We start from the raw sequence: 19,468 nt of genomic DNA on the forward strand, positions 1-19,468 counted from the left end.
GGATGCTGATATTTACTGTTGCAGTGATCGGGGCCCGTAGCATGGGTGAAGTCGCTGGCTGGGGATTCAAAGTCCAATTAGGCAGTGTTAATAGAGGAGGCGGTGATGCTTCATTGAGAGAAATTACTAAAATTGTACTTTTAGGACAGTCAATTAGCTATGTTTTGACAAAGCAACAAAAAGATGAAACTGAAGCCCTTGAAAAAAGAATGAGAGAATTCAGAGGGAACATGTCTGTTTGGGGAATCCTAATATTTTTTTGTTGAAATCATTAAGTGAAATAAAATACTGTTTTAAACCAAAGGGATAGAATATCTAATTAAGACAGAAAAAAGGTTTGGGGAAGGGTATTGTTGAGGGGATTGGAGAAATGGTTTACAATTCCTGTTGACTGAGGCGGGGCCCCCTGAATATATGAGGTATATTAGTAATGGGGATGGGAAAAAAATCTCTTGACAAGCTGATCTGAAGTTTAGGAAGGGTTTCTTTAGGGTGACTCCAAGGCACCCGGACTCCAGAGTGAAGTGTGGGAATGAAGCCAGGGAAATCAGGGAGATGAAGGATGAGGGGTGTTTTCAGAGCTGCGCTGGGGCTCCCATGCTGCAGCCTGGTCCCGGTGCTGGTGCGGGAGCCACTCCAGTGGCGAAGGGGGCTGCAGGGCTTGCACAGCCCTGGGAGGGCCAAGCAGCAAGGGGGAGGAGGATCTGGGGAGTCCAGGGTAACCTGGATGGTGGGAGCAGGGGAAGTTGGTGGGGTAGTGCAAACCGTGGTCCCCATGGGGTTCACCCCGTGTCCCTGGTAGCTGCGGGATGCTGTGGGAGCCCATCCCTGAGCCCTGGCCAAGCTGCTGGCAGAGTTCCCCTGGACAATGTGTGGCAGGATGCTTGGGTGCCTTCATTTGCTCACTGTTGATCTGGTGGTATTTCTTCTAAGACCTACATCTCTGCTTTGCGATTACGTTTCCAGGAGTTCGTCTTAGACCGGTGTGTTCCTCCAGAACAGAGGACAGGGTGATGGGCTGGGGGTCCCTCCTGGCCATTTCTGTGATGGTTTGCAAGACCCTTGCCACCATCAACCCCTCGAGCAAAGTCCCAGATTATGGAGAGGGCTGGCCCTGCCCTCAGGAGGGCACTGGCTGGCTGGGAAGGGCAGGAGGTTTCTCTGGCAATTTCTCTGTAACTTGGGATGATTTTCCCTTGTTTTGCATCCAGTGCTCCAGAGGCTCCCACTCTTAACATACAGCTCCTGTAAAACTCTTCTGCCTAAAGGCCTCTCCTAAAGAACTCCGTTTTTGACCAATATGATCATATTGTTTAATTTATTTGATCTATAGAGACAGTTAGTGAAATATGCATGCTATATTATATTAAAGAGAAATGTAACCTTCAATTGGTATCTGATGTGCACTTTGCAGTAACTGCTATTAGTTGTCTATAAAACTCCTAGACATCATTTGATTTTATTACCATTATATTATTTTACTTGGGAACATATAGAAGGAGTGGTGATTGCAGGTCTTCAAGTGCTTACTGGGAAATATTTAACACAGAATGTTTTATTTATTAGCATAAAGAGACACAATGGATTGTTGGTGATTAAAGTGATGATACTGCTGCCATACTTGTCAAAAATATAGACCTAATTCAATAGAAAGGCGACAGTCAGTCTCCATGTTGATCTATGCTGAAGCAAACTGCCTCTGAAAGCAGTACAAAGCCTGAATTGGCCTCTTAATTTTATGCTCTAGGGCATAGTATAAAAAAGGGAATTCTTCCTAAGTGCCTGTAATTGCATGTTACCAGAACCTAAAATATAAGCCAAATTTTTGAAATTATAAGTGTTAAGCTTTCCATTTCAATTTCTTCCCCTCCTCCTCCAAAAAAATCATCAAAACAAAAGAGAGCTTTAAAATGCCTTGCTATCCCACATCATTAATAAAATATACAGCATACTTAGCTTTTAATTGCAAATGTACATTTTGAAAAAAAAAAAACTTTTTTGAAAAATAAATAGTTTTTTTTCTCTCCCAGCCATCCAGTGCCAGAGATGGGGACCCGCTCACCCGAGCCGGACGTGCTGCCCTCCATTTTGAAGTGGCACGTTTCAAACAACAGCAATCTCCTGCGTGTTTTAGGTCTCCTTGTATGGGCTGGAATATTATTTCTGTCACTTAGATGGGTAAGGCTTTGAATTAGGTAAGTTGTGCAGGTGAGATGGGCCTTGCTAAGCCCCATGTATCAACAGGAGGGAGGAAGCCCAGCATCCCCCCAGCTGGGTTTGGGGTCTGGCAGGGCAGTGCTGGGGCAGGCTCTGCCCAGGCTGGCAATGCTGATGCTCCACTCCTCTGGCTCCTAGAGGTTGAGCCAGCGCAGTGACGCCGGTGAGGTTTGTCAGCAAGTCTAAACTGTTCAGGTGGAGCAGCTTTGCAGTGGGAGCCTGAAGTGGGAAAGGCTTGTGTCCTTCCTTTGCCCTGTGCTAAACTGGGATTCACTTTGCATAGACACACCGCAGCATCTGCCTTGAAAAAAGTCAAATATTTCCACCTCTGTCACCCTTGCATGGGTCTGTGTTTACAACTTCACTCCTCTAAGAAGACAACAGGAAAAAAAATATAAGATTAACCATTTTGTTCACTTGATGGCTTCATTGGACAGGCAATAAATCAATACAATTGAATTGGAGAAGATAGTGTTCAAATGCTATTATCTGTCTCTCTGTTATTGAGCTGGGATCCTCGGACTGACTTACAGAGATCCCTCCACCTCCAGGATTCCCTTCCCCAGGAAACCTGCGGGATTTGACCTGCTCCAGGGCTCGCCTGAACCCACCGGGCAGCCCTGCCCTTTCCTGCAGATTTCATCCTTTTTGGGTTTGTTATCTGAAAAATATCCTTTTTGGGTTTGCTGTTACATGGTTAGGTTGTTGGAGTGCAAGCAGGAAATCATCTTAAATGTTAACACTGGTGAAAGATACTGTACTCATAATGATAGAGGAGAAATCTGTTGGCAGAGCCGAGGGTGGCAATGCTGTGTGCCCCAGGGGAGTGTTTCCAGGGCTGGAAGCAGGGGCTTTAGAGAGCTAATCTGGTCCTCTGTGTATTTGCTTTTGCCTTCTAGTGGTGAGATTGCCAGCAAAGGTCCAGCTGCTGCAGTCCCTGCAATCGTGGGCATTTATTTATTCAGGGCTGCTTGGAGAGCACAGGGATTTTACCCAAAAGAATTTCCTGGTGCTCCCTGCCCGATTCAGGTGCCTGTATTTCCATAGCTTTCCAGGAAAGGTGATGGCACTGTGAAGTGTTTTTTGCAGAAAAGAAGAGTTGTCTGTAACAGCTTAAGACACCCAAAAGGCCAGATGTAATGTTGATTAAATGGATCTGACTCCAGCAAAGTTGCTGCTAAGTTATACCTTCATAAATGAAAGGTAAATCAAGCCAAAACTTAAACACTACAAGGACTGATGCTGATTTCAAGACTTCAAAAACATTTTGTTAGCAAAATATCCTGTTTCTCCAATACAGGCTTTAATATTTTAAAGTCACCCTTACGTAGTGGCATAAAGATTAAAAATTCTTTGTTTACAGGTGAAATCCCCTCCGCTTCTGCTCTCCTAGATATTTTCCCAGCCCCAGTAATTTGATAAATTTTCTCTTCGACATATGTAATTTCAGAGTGCCCTCTGGTGTACAGACATCTCCAATGCATCGCCCTCACTCATGCCTCTTCCCTCTGACAAATCCACTTGCTTGTAACACTTTGCGTGTATTTATTCCTGTTGGTTCACATTTCCTACGAGGGAGCATCACACCCAAATGCGAGTCCCCATCCTGTAAACGCACTGACATGAACTTAGCTTGAGTACACTGGGAGGTCCCAGACTTCACATAAGTTAACAAAGTGTTCTGCCTATCTGATGGCGAAATCAGAGCCATGATGAAAATGGTCTCATGTTGCCACTGATGAGAAAAACACCTGGAGTGTGGGTCCTTAGTTGAGTTTGAGAAACAGCTTGTCTCAGTGGTGACACTCCTCTTGGTCTGGTGCCACCAAAGGTGGTGTGCCTTGCTGCACAAATGTGGCTGCAGAACTGATCCGTGTTTTCCAATGTATTAACAAGAAATAAGTGAGCCAAAATAATCCTTGCTCTGTCCCCCGTGGATTTAACATACCTAGAGGATGAGGTTCTTACACTGACTAATGACATTTCTATCTGATCCCTTTTTTCATTACATGGAGTGGCTTTTTTTTTTTTAAGATCTATTAGTTTTGGAAACATGTCTACAACGATGCTGGCTTGTAAAACAAAACGCGTGGAGCCTCTGTGGACCAGAGACTACACACCCTTCAGCACTATAGGGAGGAGCAGACATATTATGGGATGGTGCTGGGAGGACCAGTGGAGGCACCATGTCTCTGCAAGGACCTTGGATGCTGGTAGCAGGGGACAATAAGGCATGCCAGGTCTAACAAGTGGGTGTTTGGGACCCCCTCAGTTGACCTTTGCTTCCCTGTGGCCAGCATATACATTGTGGGTTTACACCTGATTGCAACTGCTTCCATTTAGATTGGGTCAACTTGTTGGTGGATGCCACGATGACCATGACGGAGCACAGAGGGATGCCATCGTGGACCTTGTGGAGCTGATCCACCTGGTCTCCTGCTCAGCTTCAGCATAGCCATGTGCTGCTTGCTCTGAGGGATGCCTGGGCATACGGGAGGTGTCCCTGCCATGTGCTAGGCGTGTTTGCTAGACAGGAACGTACAAGAGTGATTAACCATCCTGCAAGTGAGTGTGACACAGTGGCAGCACGTGGGCAACACTAACTTTGGGAGTGCCAAGCACTAATGGATCTGTCAACAGTTAGCTATTAAAGGTGTTCCTGGGACAGACCTTCCCACCTCAAAACCCTGCTGGTGAAGAAGCTGGAGGGATTGTGGGCTCTTGCTGAGGTGACAGAAATGGCAGATGATAAGTGACTGACTAGTGCTGCTTTGTAATTAAATGTTAAAAGGCACCACAGCCAAGGCAAATGAAATTGATGGGCCCAACCTGGCAGCAGCAGGAAGCTACTGAGATGTGTGCAGTACATCTGGTTGTGTCAGACCAGTTAACGTTTTTACTTAACAAAACAAAGCGAAGGTGTTGGCAAAGAGCTCTGCAGTGACACTATTTGCAAATAGAGAGCAAAGCCTGAAAAGTGCAGTACAAGACAGATGGGAACTCTTATCTGCTGTCAGCACTCAGTCTTCCAAATTTTAGATGAAATTGAAGTAGTATTGAAAAATATCTCTTCCTGAGGAAGCTGGAAATCCTCTTTCTTGTAAAGGAAGTTCTATGATCTTTTGAGAACCAACATCCCATAGGACCCCAACCACTGGTAAACCCATCACCTGCTTTTTTAAAAGTCTGGATCACACAGACATGCACCATTCATGACCAAAGTTTCCAACTTGTATGGAAAATGCATAAAATTGAATAGGAGGTCCATGTGGTTTTCCTTTGTGTCATCTGGGGGTCAAGGGAGTTGGGTAACTTTGCCATTGTATGTAACTGCTCTGGGGATTAGTTTTCCCCACTATAGGATGAAGCTGTGAGATGAGCATCAAGATGATCATGTGATATTTTGTTACCTTTGTGTCTTGACCTGCCACAAATTACCACCAGCAGTAAAACTTAGAGACTTCATTTGAAGTAGGTTATCAATGCAGGTGATAGTACAAGCATGTTAAGAGCCCCTGCCATAACTAACAGTCTTCCACTGTGGAATTGTCAGAGATGGCTATGCCTGGATGGAAATGGCTGGCCAAAATATCCTAAACCTCTGCTGCTAGACCTGAAACCCCACTGCAGTGTGTGATCAGCCTCGAAACTGAACTCAGTTCTGGATCTGAGTCTTGTGACCAGCACTGCAGTGTATATTGGGCTGGAGTCAAACCTGGGTTGAAGGGCTCTTGAGCTGCAGGTCTGCTTGGAACATCTGGCATTGAGCCTGGGCTGAGGAGCCCCTCACCTTCTCCCTGTTTGGATTAGATGAAATGCTCTGTCAGCCCAGTGTCTGGCTGCCAACAGTGACTAGAAGAAATGTATGAGAGCAGGTTAAGATTACAGTGATATTTTCCCTAGAATATCTTCCCAAGCCATTCAAGGACTTCCTGAGCCAGAGAATGTTGTCTTTTGCCTACCCTCCCTTGACTGATTTTTCTTTTATGTATGTGTCCAATGCACATAAAGTTCTGCTGTCCCCAGCATCCTGTGGCAGTGACTTCCACATTTCTGCTATGTGTTGGGTGAGGATCTGCCTCCTCCTTTTTTTAATTTGATCTGCCACCTACAAGTTTCATTTTATGCCTTCTATTTCTTGTATTAGGAGAGACAGCAGACAGTTTTTTCTTGTTCTCCATGCTTCTTTTTATTGAATAGGCCTTTATTTTGTGTTTTTTCACAACAGGACTATTGCTACCTATAGTAGTCAAGATGTGGTTGTACCCTGCACTCATACACTGACCTGATGATATTTTCTGTTTCTCTCCCAGTGATTCCTAACATTCAATTTGATTTTTTTACCTTTGCAGTGCTTCAGACAGATAATAGACCTGTGTATTACATCTCTAAAGTCACATTTGTGATCAGAGATCAGACCAGAGCCCGTTGTTTCATCCAGAAAGTTTTCACAACTGTAGTTCGAAAATGTGATAAACATTCATTTGTTCAGTAAATATCTTTGTCCAAAAGCCTTCAGAAGCCTATAAGCATATAAACATTGATATATAAGCATATGAGGTGAGCTGTGGATGTTTTGTTTGCAGGAGCCAGTAAACCACCCTGGAATGCTGCTGCAATGCGAAAAACCCCATGTCACTGTCCCAGCTGGGCAAATATAACCCAGAATTCAGAATGGTTTAATACTATTGCTTACATTACATGAACTCAATAAAGTCCAGGAAAGAAACTGATTTATGGGGATGGCTTTAAACACCCATCTTGTTCTTTTTAATGATTTTGAAGTAGTTTCTTTTGAAACACCTTTCCCAGGCTTGTCTCTGAAAAGCTGAGAGCTGCAATCCAGATCCTTGTGTATAACCACACGGCTCCAGATTCCCAGCTTCTAAGAGTGTCCTCTAGCACAAGCTGGGAACATGGACCTGTTTTAGCCTAATGAGCAAACAGAAATATAAGAGCTTGCCACATGTGTATCACATAGTATGGTTTTCCTGGCCATGACCTTGACACTGGAGGAGGTGCTTGATGCATCTAAGTTGCTTACCATGAGCAGTCAAAAACTTGGGGTCTTTTTGTTTCCTTCCCTGCAGCATCCTCAGCCTGCAAGGTGTCCTGATGAAGAGTCAAGGAACTGACAAGAATGCAATAGTGAAGTAGAGAGGGTTGAAATTTGCACATTGTCCTGGTTGGGAAAAAAAGAGGCATGAAATGATACTGCCGTCAACATGACGTCCTTCGGTCTTTATACCCATCATGGGGGCCCTGGAGACTGTTGTGGAGAGCGTGAAATGCAGCAGTGCAGGAGCTGGGATGATAAGGAAACATTGGCCTCTCCAGGTTTGTGTGTGGATTCTGCAGATTTTTTTTTTTTTTTATGTGGGTTTTTTTGCAGGGAGGGGTGATGGAGAGAGGAACAGAAGGGCTTGTTGTACTCTGGAGATGTGGAGCTGCCTGTCTGCCTGTTGCTCTAAGTTGAGAGACCAGAAGTAATGTTGGCCATGCTTTTGACTCTCTTGACATCTGTATTATCAGCAACATATGCCAGCAGGATCTTGGGGACAAAACATGACCTTTGACTGGTGTGCTTGAGGTCCTTACACAACATGTGAGCAAGGTCAAACACAATACAGAACCAAGGAGAAGATTATTTTCTTTTCCTGAGCAGATTTCTTTTGAATGTGGAAGGTGAGAATGTGAGAGGTGCCCAAGAAGGCAGAAAAGATTCTCACTGAGCCAAATGGGGTCTGGCACACAGCTCAGTGATGTTTCTTGGCCTGTGAGTTAATTTGGATCATCCCATCCCAGCTGTGACTGTGGCTGAGTGCCCTCAGCCTCCACCATGCAAGACCTTCTAGTAAGCAACCCTCTAACAGGAAAGGTGTAGATAAGCACAGACAGACAAACCTTGTCTGGGAGACCAGGAGGAATGTGTGAAATGTGGGAGATAAGGCAGACAGGTATGCAGGAAGCCGATTTGGGGTCACTAGATGGTGCTGTTGATCTTGAAATGAGAACAGACAGCTCAGAAGAGGGTCTCTCCTGAACTTGTACCCAGACCATCTGCCCAAAATCATGGTTGACTTGACAGCATCTTACACCCTTCCCAAACATCACAAGGAACTGCATTTCAGGCTCTGGCAGTGAAGCTACAGAGACGAAGGAGTACAACAAACACAGGAAAATCAGGAATTGGACAAGCGTGTGCTGTGGACCCACCCCATGGCCTTAGCTCTGCCCTTCCTGGATCCTGCAGGAACCATGGGGCATTGGGGAGAATATTTTAAAGCCTGTACTGCAGAAGATGTACATGTGAAAAGTGACCAGAATAGGCTACTTTTATGTGGAGTACCATGTACTCTCTCCCATCTTGATGGCCTTGGTTGCCTGTAGGTGGTCAGCAGAGCTCATGCACATCTGCAGCGTTGCAGAGCATCATTTTGGGATCAACTTCATTGAGTTTAACAAGCAGAGAAGTGCCGTGGCCTGGCAGCAGGTAGTGCACAGCAGCAAATGATATTCCAGGAGGAGGCATTGTAGACAAGCTCATGAGGCAAAGGCATCTGGCATCATTGGAGTAGAGTAGCTGAAAAGGTTATGTGTAGTCTGCCTTGCCAGCTTTAGGTGCACATGGCTTATGGAGCTCTTCACTCCCATATTCCTTCCTGAGACATCTCAGACCCACCAACTCCAAAATTTTACTACTCCTTCTACTGGGAGGTGGTCTCACCTTTGGGACCAGCAGGGCACAGAAAGTTTCAAAGTATAGTATGTTGACTTTTAGGGCCAATTTTTTCCAGGAAAAAAAATCCAGAGAGCAGTACAGGTGGAGAAGCAATCTGTGCATAAGACACACTCTGGAGTCATGGGTCCCTGGGAGGAAACAGCAACTGGGAGTGCCAGTATGTTTCTGTGGCAAGGTTTTGGTAGCAGGGGGGCTACAGGGGTGGCTTCTGTGAGAAGCTTCCCCTACGTCTGACAGAGCCAATGCCAGCCAGCTCCAAGATGGACCCACTGCTGGCCAAGGCCAAGCCCATCAGTGACGGTGGTAGCACCTCTGGGATAACATATTTAAGAAGGGGAAAAGCTGCTGCACAACTGCAGCCGGAGAGAGTGAGAATATTTGAGAGGAACAACTCTGCAGACAGCAAGGTCAGTGAAGAAGGAGGGGGAGGAGGTGCTCCAGGCACCGGAGCAGAGATTCCCCTGCAGCCCCTGGTGCAGCCCATGGTGAGGCAGCTGTGCCCCTGCAGCCCATGGAGGTGAGCGGTGGAGCAGATACCCACCTGCAGCCCGGGGAGGACCCCACGCTGGAGCAGGTGGATGCCCAAAGGAGGCTGTGACCCCATGGGAAGCTCACACTGGAGCAGGCTCCTGGCAGGACCTGTGGAGAGGGGAGCCCACACTGGCGCAGGTTTGCTGGCAGGACTTGTGACCCCGTGGGGGACCCATGCTGGAACACGTTGTGAAGAACTGCAGCCTGTGGGAAGGACCCATGTTCGAGAAGTTTGTGGAGTGCTGTCTCCTGTGGGAGGGACCCATGCTGGAGCAGGGGAAGAGTGTGAGGAGTCCTCCCCCTGAGGAGGAAGGAGCGGCAGAGACAACATGTGATCAACTGATGACAACCCCCATTCCCCGTCACCCTGCGCTGCTCGGGGGGGGGGGTGGAGGTAGGGAAAATCCGGAGTGAAGTTGAGCTGGGGAAGAAGGGAGGGGTGGCAGGAAGGTACTTTAAGATTTTGGTTTTATTTCTCATTATCCTACTCTGTTTTGACTGGTAATGAATTAAACTGATTTCTCCAAGTTGAGTCTGTTTTGCCTGTTGTTGTGGTTTAGCCCCAGCCAGCAATTAAGCACCATGCAGCCGCTCGCTCACTCCCCCTACCCCGATGGGATGGGGGAGAGAATCGGAGGAGTAAGAGTGAGAAACACTCCTGGGTTGACATAAGAACAGTTTAATAATTGAAATAAAGTAAAATAGTAATGATAATAATAACAATAACATAATAATAATAATAATAATAATAATAATAATAATAATAATAATAATAATAATAATAATAATATACAAAGCAAGTGATGCACAATGCAATTGCTCACCACCCACCGACTGATACCCAGACAGTTCCCAAGCAGCAATCGCTGCTCCCCGGCCAACCCCCTCCCCCCCCCAGTTTATATACTGAGCACGATGTCATATGGTATGGAATACCCCTTTGGCCAGTTTGGATCAACTGTTCTGGCTGTGCCCCCTCCCAGCTTCTTGTGCACCTGGCAGAGCATGGGAAGCTGAAAAGTCCTTGACTAGCATAAGCAGTACTTAGCAACAACTAAAAACATCAGTGTGTTATCAACATTCTTCTCCTACTAAATCCAAAACACAGCACTATGCCTGCTACTAGGAAGAAAATTAACTCTATCCCAGCTGAAACCAGGACAGTATCCACCCCTTATTCTATACCATCTACGTCATGCACAGGCCCTCCCCTTTCCAATGTGTTCTAAGTAATCACTACCGCTTTCCCTATCTTGATATATACACACAGATATCATTCCCCTCGTCTATGGCCCATCCCTCTAAAATGTCCATTGAGTTCATTCAGCCCATGACTTTGGGTTCCATCTGTCATCACAGTCTTTCAGAGCAGGAGAGGTGTTGTGCAGTGTTGGATTGTTGCATGCTGAAGCCAGTTCTCATTCCAGCATGGTTTCATCAAAGTGCATTTTCATTAAGCTGGGCAATTCTTACTGTAATACCATTGATGTGGCATATAGAAACCATAACACAGAGTATTATATACTTAACATTGACATACTATATTATTATATTAACATTATACTATATTATTATATTAACATACAGTTAAGAGATAACATACAATAAGAGATAACATACAGTTAAGAGATAACATACAGTATTATATAGCAATTAATATCATACAATTCAGTTCATTGGCTATTTTCACCCAAATCAAATTCCCTTGAGGTACACATTGGACTTCCCCATCCTTTCGCATCACCCACCAAGTGCACCCAGGTCCTTGAGCAAAAGCAATCCCACGAATGGGTTTGCCTTTGCCAGAGGGGGAAGTAACCCAGACTGTCTTCCCCAGCATATTTTTTATGTGCACTACAGGGACTTTATCTCCTTCTACAGTACGTAAAAGTTTTGACTGGGCAGGGCCACCTTGTTTGCCAGATCCCCTGGTGTTGACTAACCAGGTGGCTTTTGCTAAAAGCGTACCCCAATGTTTGAATGTCCCACCGCCCATTGCTCTCAGGGTAGCCTTTAACAGTCCATTGTATCATTCTATTTTCCCCGAGGCTGGTGCATGGTAAGGGATGTGATACACCCACTCAATGCCATGCTCTTTGGCCCAGGTGTCTATGAGGTTGTTTCGGAAATGAGTCCCATTGTCTGACTCAATTCTTTCTGGGGTGCCATGTTGCCACAGGACTTGCTTTTCAAGGCCCAGGATGGTGTTTTGGGCGGTGGCATGGGGCACGGGATATGTTTCCAGCCATCCAGTGGTTGCTTCCACCATGGTGAGCACATAGCGCTTGCCTTGGCGGGTCTGTGGGAGTGTAATATAATCAATCTGCCAGGCCTCCCTATATTTATATTTCAGCCATCGTTCACTATACCCGAGGGGCTTGAACTGCTTGGCTTGCTTGACTGCAGCGCATGTTTCACATTCATGAATAACCTGTGCAATACTGTCCATAGTTAAGTCCACCCCTCGATCACGAGCCCATCTATATGTTGCGTCCCTTCCTTGATGGCCTGAGGCGTCATGGGCCCACCGAGCTATAAATAATTCACCCTTATGTTGCCAGTCCAGATCCACCTGAGCCACGTCAATCTTAGCAGCCTGATCCACCTGCTGGTTGTTTTGATGTTCTTCAGTGGCCCGACTCTTGGGTACATGAGCATCTACGTGACATACTTTTACAACCAGGTTCTCTACCCGGGCAGCAATATCTTTCCACAATGCGGCAGCCCAGATGGGTTTGCCTCTACGCTACCAGTTGCTCTGCTTCCATTGCTGCAGCCACCCCCACAGGGCATTTGCCACCATCCATGAGTCAGTATAGAGATAAAAGACTGGACACTTTTCTCGTTCAGCAATATCTAAAGCCAGCTGGATGGCTTTCACCTCTGCAAACTGACTTGACTCCCCTTCTCCTTCAGCAGTTTCTGCAACTTGTCGTATAGGACTCCATACAGCAGCTTTCCACCTCTGATGCTTTCCCACAAGATGACAGGACCCATCAGTGAACAGGGCATATTGCTTTTCATTTTCTGGCAATTTATTATACAGTGGGGCCTCTTCAGCACGTGTCACCTCCTCCTCTGGCGATATTCCAAAATTTTTGCCTTCTGGCCAGTCCATGATCACTTCCAAGATTCCTGTGCGACTGGGGTTTCCTGTTCAAGCCTGTTGTGTGATCAATGTGATCCACTTACTCCACATAGCATCAGTTGCTTGATGTGTAGAGGGGACCCTCCCTTTGAACATCCAGCCCAGCACCAGCAGTCGGGATGCCAGCAGGAGCTGTGCTTAGTACCAACCACTTCCGAAGCAGCTCGAACTCCTTCATATGCTGCCAATATCTCTTTCTCAGTTGGACTATAGTGGGCTTCGGATCCTCTGTATCCCTGACTCCAAAACCCTGGGGGTCGACCTCGAGTCTCCCCTGGTGCTTTCTGCCAGAGGCTCCAGGTAGAGCCATTCTCCCTGGCTGAGGTGTAGAGCACATTTTTAATATCCTGCCCTGCCCGGGCTGGCCCAAGGGCTACTGCATGAACTATCTCACGTTTAATTTGTTCAAAGGCTTGTTGTTGCTCAGGGCCCCATTTGAAATAGTTCTTCTTCTGGGTCACTTGATAGAGAGGGCTTACAATCTGACTGTAATTTGGAATATGCATTCTCCAAAAACCCACAACGCCTAAGAAAGCTTGTGTTTCCTTTTTGCTAGTTGGTGGGGACATAGCTGTTATTTTGTTGATCACATCCATTGGGATCTGACGACATCCATCTTGCCATTTTATTCCTAAAAACTGGATCACCTGCGCAGGTCCCTTGACTTTACTCTGTTTTATGGCAAAACCAGCCTTCAGAAGGATTTGGACTATTTTCTTTCCCTTCTCAAAAACTTCTTCTGCTGTATTGCCCCACACAATGATATCATCAATGTACTACAGATGTTCTGGAGCTTCACCCTGTTCCAGTGCTGTCTGGATCAGTCCATGGCAAATGGTGGGGCTGTGCTTCCACCCCTGGGGCAGTCAGTTCCAGGTGTACTGAACACCCCTCCAGGTAAAAGCAAACTGGGGCCTGCACTCTGCTGCCAAAGGGATGGAGAAAAATGCATTAGCGATGTCAGTTGTGGCATACCACTTGGCTGCCTTTGACTCCAGTTCATACTGAAGTTCTAGCATGTCTGGCACGGCAGCACTCAGCGGTGGTGTAACTTCGTTCAGGCCATGATAGTCCACTGTTAGTCTCCACTCCCCATTAGACTTTCGCACTGGCCATATGGGACTGTTAAAGGGTGAGCAAGTCTTGCTAATCACTCCTTGGCTCTCCAGTTGACAAATCAGGTTATGGATGGGAATCAGGGAGTCTTGGTTGGTGCAATATTGCCGCCGGTGCACTGTTGTGGTAGCGATCAACCCCTGTTGTTCTTTGACCCTCAGCAACCCCACAATGGAAGGGTCCTCTGAGAGACCGGGTAAGGTGGACAGCCGTTTAATTTCCTCTGTCTCCAAGGCAGCTATACCAAAAGCCCACCGGTACCCTTTTGGGTCCTTGAAATACCCTCTCCTGAGGTAGTCTATGCCAAGGATGCACGGAGCGTCTGGGCCACTCACAATGGGGTGCTTCTGCCGCTCATTCCCAGTTAGGCTCACTTTGGCCTCCAGTACAGTTAGCTGTTGGGATCCCCCTGTCACTCCAGAAATACAAATGGGTTCTGCCCCTCTATAGTTTGATGGCATTAGGGTACACTGTGCACCGGTGTCCGCTAGAGCCTTATACTCCTGTGGGTCTGATGTTCCAGGCCATCAAATCCACACAGTCCAGTAAACCCGACTGTCCCTTTCCTCCACCTGGCTGGAGGCAGGGCCCCTCTAATCCTGGTCATAGTATTCGTTGTTCACTTCCTGTAAATGTGAATCAAAAGTCCCTTGATCGGAAGTAAGATTAGGCCTCTTACTCTGTCTGGGGAACTGCTCACTGGAAACTGGAGCTGCAATTTTCCTGGGACAACCACCTTTTGTAATAGTTTTTCCTTGCAACTCATGCACCCGTGCCTCTAGTGTTGAGGTGGATTTTCCATCCCACTTCCTCATTAAAACCACAGGGTGCCCCATGGTGTGTATCCTCTATAACCTCTCTCTTGATCATAAGGACATTGAGTCCTAATGGCTGAGACACTGGTCCGTACAGGTGGGGAGTAGGACAGATCCTCTCCGAGTTGTTGGAACTCTTGGCATATTTTTTCAGACAGTTTTTCCACAGCCAAGACACATGCCTGTAGAGAGGAAGAGATACTTTCTTCGTATTCCTGCAGTCGTCTAGCCACCATCCACCGTTGGTGCCTCGTCATCTTTCCAGGCCAGTATTGCCAATGAGTTGGCATACGATGCTGGTGCGCTCTGTACCACCTTCCGCCACATGGGTAGTGGTGCACCTGACTTCATCTGGACCTTTGGGTAACTGCTCATCATTCAGGTCACTATAAATCACCTCCAGCACGCCTAATTCCGTCAGGTACTGGATACCCTTCTCTACAGTGGTCCATTTGCCTGGGCAGTATATAACATCCTCCTTGAAGGGATACCTTTCCTTCACGCTTGACAGAAGTTGCCTCCAGAGGCTGAGCGGTTTTGCCCCTTTTCCAATTGCTTTGTCAATGCCCCCTTCCCTAGAAAGGGATCCCAGCTGCTTGGCTTCCTTACCCTCTAAATCCAGGCTACTGGCCCCGTTATCCCAGCATCAGAGCAGCCAGGTGATGATGTACTCACCTGGATGACGACTGAAATATTTTTGCATATCTCGCAGCTCACTCAGGGATAGGGACTGGGTGGTTACCATCTCATTTATGGGTTCTTCCTCCTTGGTTCTCGTGATGGCCCTGTCTCATCTTCATCCCTTACTAAAAGAGCCAATTACCTCGTGTATTTTTTCTTCTGTATAGGGGCAACTGATACTGGCACGGGTTGGTTCTCTGGTTTAGCCGCACTGTCTGTCACTGGGGTTGGAGTAGCCGCAGTGCCCATGGCTGTGGTTTGAGTAGCCGCAGTGCTCGTGGCTGTGGTTGGAGTAGCCACAGTGCCTGGGGCAGGGGTTTGAGTAGCCGCAGTGCCTGTAGTGGGGGTTGGAGTAGCTGCAGTGCCTGTAGTGGGGGTTGGAGTAGCCGCAGTGCTTGTTGTTTTGTCATCAGATCCAGAGGCCTTCTCTTTCTTTTGAGGGTACTGATTAGTGTTGACCACAGCTCAATAGGCATGGGCCAGTCCCCAGCATGTTACAATGATTTGTGTCTCTCTGGAGTTACCAGGGTGACAACATACTTTTTCCAAATACTTTACTAATTCTTCAGGATTCTGCACTTGTTCAGGGGTGAAGTTCCAAAACACTGCAGGTGCCCACTGTCCTAGGTACTTGCCCATACTATCCCACACACCCTGCCACTCATAACTATCCAGCCTTGGGGTAGATCTCTGGATGATATTCTTAAATTGCTTACTGACCTTTATCAAAACCGAAACAATATTCCCAAGAAGTATCAATAGAAGTATCTGAACTGCCCAGGGGTGTTCAAGATACTGAAAAGTTGTTGTAATGAAGGAAGAAACATCATAGAAGAAGGTAGCAAAGGTGCCATTCTATATTTCCTCCACAACAAGCCTCTCAGAGTAAGAAGTATAATTGCCAACTCTCTCCATGAGGTAGTACCCGAAGTACAGTAGTGACTTCTGTATGAAACCCAAATACCAAAGAATGCTCAAGGTCAGAGTTTTGATAAAGAGCCTCCCAAGCAAAAGATCATGAATCACGGCAGAGCATAGCACACTGTACAAACCAACAACAAGCTTTAACATGTACTGCAAAAAAAAGAACATAGCGCAGATCAGATGAACTAGTATCGTGGCCAGCAGCTGTTAACAGACTCTTTAATACACTCTGGATAATCTGTTATTATCTCAAACCCTTCGTGCCCCATGTTGGGCACCAAAAAGGACTGTCGTGGTTTAGCCCCAGCCAGCAATTAAGCACCACGCAGCCGCTCGCTCACTCCCCCTACCCCGATGGGATGGGGGAGAGAATCGGAGGAGTAAGAGTGAGAAACACTCCTGGGTTGAGATAAGAACAGTTTAATAATTGAAATAAAGTAAAATAGTAATGATAACAATAACAATATAATAATGATGATGATAATGATGATGATGATAATAATAATAATAATAATAATAATGATAATAATAAACAAAGCAAGTGATGCACAATGCAATTGCTCACCACCCACCGACCGATGCCCAGACAGTTCCCAAGCAGCGATCGCTGCTCCCTGGCCAACCCCCTCCCCCCAGTTTATATACTGAGCACGATGTCATATGATATGGAATACCCCTTTGGCCAGTTTGGATCAACTGTTCTGGCTGTGCCCCCTCCCAGCTTCTTGTGCACCTGGCAGAGCATGGGAAGCTGAAAAGTCCTTGACTAGCACAAGCAGTACTTAGCAACAACTAAAAACATCAGTGTGTTATCAACATTCTTCTCCTACTAAATCCAAAACACAGCACTATGCCTGCTACTAGGAAGAAAATTAACTCTACCCCAGCCGAAAGCAGGACACCTGTGATGGTAATTGGTGAGTGATCTCTCCCTGTCCTTATCATAGAATCATAGAATCAAAGAATGCTTTGGGGTTGGAAGAGACCTTTAGAGATCATCTAGCCCAAACCCCCCTGCAGTGAGCAGGGACAGCTTTAATCAGATGAGGTTGCTCAGAGCCCCATCCAACCTCACCTTGAATGTTTCCAGGGATGGGGCTTCCACTACCTTCCTGAGCAACCTGTTCCGGTGCTTCACCACCCTCATTGTAAAAAATTTCTTTCTTGTGTCTAGTCCAAATCTATTCTTCTTTAGTTTAAATCAATTATTGTGACCCATGAGCCTTTTGTTATATTTTTTCTCCTGTTTGGCTGAGGAGGTGAGTGATATTGCGGCTTGGTGAGCACCTGGCATCCAACCAGGGCCAACCCAGCACATTGATCTAAAATGTTGCTGCAAAGCAGTGTATGTGCACAATATACCGAAGTTGGTAGAATTGAGTTTATCTGCTAACTATATCCTGTTAAAGGGCCAGAGACCCTCATTTAGTAAGGACTATCCTGAATATTGGCAAGTGCTGGTGAAAATGTTCAGGATACTATTTCCCCTTGAATTGTATCTGGTACACAGTTTTTCCCTCTTTTCTTTAAAGGTATGGCTTTAACACATGTCCAGTATGAAGGCAGGCAAGCAGAGACAGCTCACCTCTGCATCAAGTCATGTAACTCAATGGGAGAAGCATCCTTCTTACACCCTGTCTTCTTTTGTCCCTCCGTCCCCAAAGTGTGGCCATGCTAACCCAGGTACTCAAACGTCTAGCTGCCGTGACACTCAGAGCCCTGACCCTAGTATGTATCCTGGTCCGTGACCTGTTGATATGGTCCAAGTCACCACAAAAATCCAGCTTTTACTGTTTACTATTGCAAACACTTGGCTGAGATCCAGTCTAGTATCATCCATTTGGGCATGAGTAGAGCCATATCTGAACCTCAGCTGCAAGCAAAAAAACCCCCAAGTGTACAATTTTGATGTCTTTTTGTTAAGGGAGCTGTACTCAGGTACATGTTTTATTATTTCTAAATTAGAACTAATTATCCCATACTCAAGGCTTGATCATTCATACCAAATGTTTAGATCCTGTGTCTGTTGGTATGGCTTTTAGAGTATTTAAGGGGAGGGGAAAAAAAAGAAAAAAAAAGAGAAATTTCAGGCTAACTCTAGTTTTACTGTTGTGATGCTAACACCTGGTGTAACCTATCTGTGTAACTTTGTTTCTTATCATCACCTGATACCTGAGTGCCTTCCTTGGGGACATCCTGGCTTGTCTGTCATTCCTCCCTTTTAGGAATTAATGTCTGAAATCTGGCCCTAACATAAGAAGGATCCCTTGAAAGCTATATGCAAGAATATAGAAGAGATGGAGCAGCACCAGCACTTGCTGTCATAAGCACATAGGCCATGTCATCAGCTTCCCTTCGCTCCCCTTCCCATGTGCAGCTTTCTCCATTGCTGAAGGATCTTCTGATGCAGACCTTCATGCTGCTCTGCATAAATACTGTGTTACAGGCAAAGCTGGGGATGGAACAGACAGTGCATTAAAGAAGGATGATGAAGAAAACTTCTAGTGCCCACCCATGGCAGGATCAGCAGTAAAAAGTAGACTGCAGGTAAGAAAGAAGACAACAAGGTAAGGATGGTCTTCCATCACATCTCCCTGTCCTGAGCTGGGTGCAAACCCACGTGGAGGGAAATTATAACCCCAAGGACAAGTCTTCTCAAAGCAACCCCGCAGGGCAGGGCAGGGCAGCTCTCACCTGTGCTGCACCTCCATGTTTAGGGCACAGGCTGGCCTGACACCCGCAGGACAGCTCTGTCCTTGCTGCCACTGCAATGCTGGAACAGCTTGCTGCTCCTGCTGGTATTGCTAATGGTATATTAATGATATTAGCTAGCACCGCCCCTGTGCTGCTCCATCTGATGATTGCAAGCCTCAGTTACTTCAGGCTAAATTGAAATACTTGGATTTTCAGGTTTGCAAGTGGTCTCTTTGATATCAAGGAAAGGTAAGTCTTTTGATGCCTTTTAAGATTTTGGCCCTGAGTTCATTGGGGCAGAAACTATTGACTGGTGAAAGGAGGAGGAGCCTGCTGAATATGTCATCTGACAGCTATGGGGCAACACAGCTGAAGATTATGCCATTATGTCACTGTGTAAATTAAGATTGCATAGGAAATCTTTATTGTGTCTGTAGCTTCTGATTGCTTGACTGCAACTGTGCTGTGGCTTTAACTGTGTTTAAAATGCAATTTCCTAAGTTTTGTAAAAGCTTACTAAAAAGAGAATTCCATTAAGGGAAACCATGTTGACTCCGATTTCTTCCTCAATTCTCCCGGTACAGCTATTTCTAAATCACT

The sequence above is a fragment of the Pelecanus crispus genome, chromosome 8 (genome assembly GCF_030463565.1).
Source record: "Pelecanus crispus isolate bPelCri1 chromosome 8, bPelCri1.pri, whole genome shotgun sequence".
In the NCBI taxonomy this organism is placed as follows: Eukaryota; Metazoa; Chordata; class Aves; order Pelecaniformes; family Pelecanidae; genus Pelecanus; species Pelecanus crispus.